This window comes from Triticum dicoccoides, chromosome 6A (genome assembly GCF_002162155.2).
Source record: "Triticum dicoccoides isolate Atlit2015 ecotype Zavitan chromosome 6A, WEW_v2.0, whole genome shotgun sequence".
NCBI lineage: Eukaryota > Viridiplantae > Streptophyta > Magnoliopsida > Poales > Poaceae > Triticum > Triticum dicoccoides.
The window spans coordinates 373,104,045-373,109,397 of NC_041390.1; positions in this window are offsets into that span (position 1 = coordinate 373,104,045).

Genomic DNA, 5,353 nt, shown 5'->3' on the forward strand with positions numbered 1-5,353 from the left:
TCCTTCTTTTGAGAAAGAAACAGAGAAATAAAGTAATGATATGGAGCCTTGGGCTCGTTATTGCTTACCGGGGTCTGGTGCTGCACAAAGTGTCAGATAGCATATGCGAAAAATGATTATAGCATAAAGAAAAACTGACAAGATGTGCGGGGCACATGAACTTTACTGGTGCACGGGGTCTGCGCCCGGCTTTGTACAAAGGATTACATGCAACAGCGGCAAGACTTGTACAAAAGGTGGTTGCCGGAAAAGCTTCCGACAACCGCGCCCTACGGGTATAACTTACGAAGATGTTCAATGTTCCAGGAGTTGCTCACCGGAATGCCATCTTCGGTCTCAAGGCGGACAGCGCCGGGCCTAGTGACTCGTTTCACCCGATAAGGGCCTTCCCACTTCGGCGTCAACTTGTTGGAATTCTTGGCGGACTGAACACGCCGAATAACAAGGTCGCCTTCCTCGAAGCTTCTGGCTTTAACTTTGCGGCTATGGTAGCGACGCAAAGCTTGCTGGTAGCGAGCGGCTCGCACAGCAGCCTGAAGACGGTCTTCCTCAAGGAGCAGCGCGTCATCTTGTCGCAGCTGCTCTTGCTCGAGCTCATCATAAGCGAGCACTCAAGGTGACCCATAAACGAGTTCCGTGGGGAGAACTGCCTCTGCTCCATAGACTAGAGCGAAAGGTGTCTGTCCAGTGGCTCGATTTGGTGTCGTCCTCATCGACCAAAGAACCACCGGCAGCTCCTCGATCCAGTTTCTTCCGCACTTGTGCATCCTGTCGAAAGTTCTGGTCTTGAGCCCCCGCAGCACTTCAGCGTTTGCCGTCTCCGCTTGACCGTTGCTTCTCGGGTGAGCAACAGAAGCGAAGCAGACCTTGGCGCCAAGATCTTGGACATACTGCATGAAGGTGCGGCTCGTAAATTGCGTGCCGTTGTCAGTGATGATCCTGTTAGGAACCCCGAAACGGCAAACAATCGACCTCAAGAACTTGACTGCTGACTGTGCTGTCACCTTCCTCACTGGTTCCACTTCCGGCCACTTTGTGAACTTGTCGATGGCGACGTACAAGAACTCAAAGCCCCCGACAGCTCAGGGAAAGGGGCCGAGGATGTCGAGCCCCCAGACCGAAAATGGCCAGGATAAAGGGATCGTCTGGAGAGCTTGACCTGGTTGGTGTATCTGCTTGGAATGGAACTGGCACGCTTCACACTTGGTTACTTGTGCACTTGCATCCTGGAGGGCTGTCGGCCAGAAGAAGCCTTGTCGAAATGCTTTGCCGGCAAGTGCTCTTGCGCCAATGTGGTGACCACATATGCCTCCATGTATCTCTGCCAACAGCTGTTGTCCATCTTCCCGGCGAATGCACTTCAATTTCACACCGTTGAGTTTTATTCTGTACAGTGTGTTGTCGACAAACTTGTACATACTTGACTGCCAGGCTACTCTTTCAGCTTCTTCTTGCTCTTCGGGAAGCTCTCCTGTCTGAAGGAAACGGACAATCTGCTGCGCCCATGCTGGAGCTTGTGGCTCGACAACAAGGACTAAAGGCGTATCTGTTGCTGCGGGAACATTCGCTTCTACGGAAAGAACCTGCGGTTCGGCCGGAGCGTGATATTCCCCGGCAAGCTTGCCGGAGCAAAACTTGTCAGGAGCGTCTGCTTCAACGGAACAAACCAAGAGGTTCGCCGGAGCAGACTTCTCCTCAGCACTCTTGGCGTCGATCTTGGGGACCTTCTTGGCGGCGGCTTCGGGAAGCTCTGCCAGAAAGTAGTCACCAGAAACCAACTTCCTCTTCTTATTCTGTCCAGTTGATGGTGTCACGGATGGTTGAGTCAGCTTGAGCACAAAGATCCCTGGTTCCACAGGTAACTTTAGTGCTGCGCACTTTGACAGGCCATCAGCAATATCGTTCTGAGCTCGCGGAACGTGTTCCATTTGCAGGCCGTCAAAGTGTGCTTCTAGCTTTCTCACTTCATCAACATAAGCTTCCAGCAATGGACTCTGGTAGTTCTTGTTCACTTGGCGGACGACAAGCTACGAGTCACCCCTTACAATGAGTTTCTTGATCCCAAGGTCGGCTGCGATTCTGAGGCCGGCAAGCAAACCCTCATACTCTGCAGTATTGTTCGTTGCTTGCTCCTTGGGAAAGTGCATCTGGACTACATACTTGAGGTGCTCTCCGGTGGGTGCGATAAGCAGCACGCCAGCACCGGCGCCTTGCAGCGAGAAGGCACCATCAAAGTACATCAGCCACTCTTTGCTTGCCTCTTTGACGAGGATGCTCGTCTTTGGAATTTCTTTGTCTGGGGTCGGCGTCCACTCTGCTATGAACTCTGCCAATGCCCTGCTTCGGATCGTTGCAGTGCTCTCAAACTTGAGGCCAAAGCTTGACAGTTCCAATGCCCACTCGACAATCCTACCTGTTGCTTCTGGATTCTGCAGTATCCTCTTCAGCGGAAAGCGAGTGACAACTGTTATCTCATGTGCCTGGAAGTAATGGCGCAGCTTTCTTGAGGCCATGAGAAGGCCGAAAAGCAATTTATGTACGCCAGAATACCTTGATCTAGCGCCCTGTAGAAGGTAACTGACAAAGTAAACTGGGCGCTGCACCATTTTCCTGTGTACCTCCTTGCATGCCTGCGCAAACTCAACTTTGTCAGGGCCAGAGCTTGTCGGAGAAGCCCCCTGCTTGTCGCTAGATTCACTTGTCGCGGTCGCTAGCTCATCATCCACCTCCCTCTCCGCTACTAACGCAGCACTAACAACTTGATTGGTTGCCACTAGGTATAGCAGCAACTTCTCTTGTGGCTTAGGTGCGACAAGTATTGGAGTGGAGGACAGGTACCTCTTCAAGTCCTGCAGCGCATCCTCCGCTTCCGGAGTCCATTTCATTGGACCTGCCTTTTTCAATATTTTGAAAAACGGCAGGGCGCGCTCAGCAGACTTAGAGATAAACCTGCTGAGAGCAGCCACGCAACCGGCAAGCCTTCGCACATCCTTGACGTGCTTTGGTGCTTCAATCTGCTCGATGGCCTTGATCTTGTCGGGGTTGGCTTCAATTCCCCGCTGAGACACAAAGAACCCGAGAAGCTTGCCGGAAGGGACTCCAAACACGCACTTCTCGGGGTTGAGCTTGAGGTTGATCTTGCGCAGATTTGCAAAAGTTTCTTCTAAATCTAGGATCAGGGTAGCCTTGTCCTTGGTCTTGACCACTATATCATCCATGTAGGCTTCCACATTTCTATGTATCTGTGGCTCAAAAGCGACATGGACTACTCTTGCAAATGTTGAACCAGCATTCTTCAACCCAAAGGGCATCCATACAAAACAGTATGTTCCGCAAGGGGTGATAAATGCGGTTTTTTCCTCATCCTCTTCTGCCATGAAGATTTGATGGTATCCTGAATATGCATCAAGAAATGAAAGAAAATCACATCCAGCTGTGGAGTCAACAATCTGGTTAATGCGCGGCAAGGGAAATGGATCTTTGGGACAAGCTTTATTGACATCAGTGAAGTCTATACAAAGCCTCCATTTCCCGTTCGCCTTGCGCACGACTACAGGATTGGCCAACCACGTGGGATGGAGCACTCCTCTGACAAGGCCTGCTGCTTCCAATTTCCTGATCTCTTGTGCAATGAACTCTTGGCGCTCCACTGCTTGCTTCCTGACTCTCTGCTTGACGGGCCGCGCATGAGGACAGACGGCTAGGTGGTGCTCAATTACTTTCTTGGGAACACCGGGGATATCAGACGGTTGCCATGCAAACACGTCGACATTCGCCCACAGGAAAGCAACGAGCGCGCTTTCCTATTTGTGGTCAAGCGTGGCACTGATGGTGAAGGTACCACCAGTGCCGTCCTCCTTGGCGGACACCTTCTTGGTCTCGGGTGGAGCTGCCATTGCCTTCTTACACTTGCCAGTGGAGCTCGATGGTGCGTCCTCGACGATAGCGCAGCACTCCGAAGAGGTGCGCTTGCCGGAGTGGGCATCAGAGCTCTTGCCGGACTTTGTCTTCTTCTTCCCCCCGGGAGCTTCAGCGGCAAGTGTGTTGCGATCAGCTGCGGCTGCTGCTTCCCGGTAGATCTTGTCAGTGCAGATAAGGGCATCCTTCTTGTCGCCAGGGACAGAGATGACACTTATCGGGCCTGGCATCTTGAGCATGTTGTATGCATAGTGAGAGGCTGCCATAAACTTGGCGAGCGCTGGACGGCCAAGGATCCCATTGTAGGGCAATGGAAAATCGGCAACGTCAAATGTGACCCTCTCAGTTCTGAAGTTCATCTCGCTGCCAAATGTGACCGGCAACGTGATCTTTCCCTTCGGCTTGCTTCTTCCCGGGCTGATTCCTTGGAATGTGCCGGTTTCCTCGAGCTCGCTGTCAGGGATCTGAAGTTTCTGAAGGACCGCGGAGGAGATCAGATTCAAGCCGGCCCCGCCGTCAACTAGCATCTTTGTGACCTTGAGGTTGCGGATAGTTGGTGAAACCAACATCGGCAAGCACCCGACCGCAGTTACGTGATCAGGGTGATCCTCAATGTTGAAGATGATAGGCGTGCTGGACCATTTCAGAGGCTTGCGTGACTCTACGGATGGTTCTGCTGCATTTACTTCCCGCATCCACTGCTTGAGTTGGCGGTGCGAAGTATGCAGAGAAGCACCACCGTCAACGCACAGGACCTCTGTAGCTTTCTGAAATTCCTGCTCATCGGCCTCATCATCATCCACGTCTTCGTCGTCGTCATCATCTTCATCCTTGTCGCGGCCGCGGGGAGGTCTGTCTCCTTGCCGCTGCTTGGCCTTGCCGCGGCGTCCTCCTCGGCCGGGACGTTTCTTGCCGGATCCACCAGTTCCTTCCTGGGCCTTCTCCTTGTCGCTCCGCTCGTACTCAGCTTTCCGTTGCTCAACAAGTTGTTCGACTTTCTTGCAGTTCTGGAGATCATGACCCTTGGTGCGGTGAATCTTACAATACTGCTTGCCGGAGCTGTCCTGTTTGTGGGCGGCCGCCACAGGCTGGGCTTCCTTGCCGGAGCCACCATCCTTGGTTTCCTTGGCCCCACCTCCGTTGCCGGTCTGCTCGACAGCTAGCACTTCCTTGCCCTTTTTCCTTCTGTTGTTCCGCCGCCGGCCTTTCTTTGCCGGGGCGGCATCCTCACTGTCGGATCCTCCTGCTCCTGTACTCTCCCCGGGGAGCCTCCTCCCCTCTTCAGCGCGTGCACACTTGTCGGCCAGGGCATAAAGCTCGCTGACGTCTCTGATCTTACACATCGCCATCTCCTCCCTCATCCTTCGGTTTCGCACGTTCTGATGGAACGCGCTGATGATCGCGGCGGGGTGGACGTCTGGGATGTTGTGCTGTA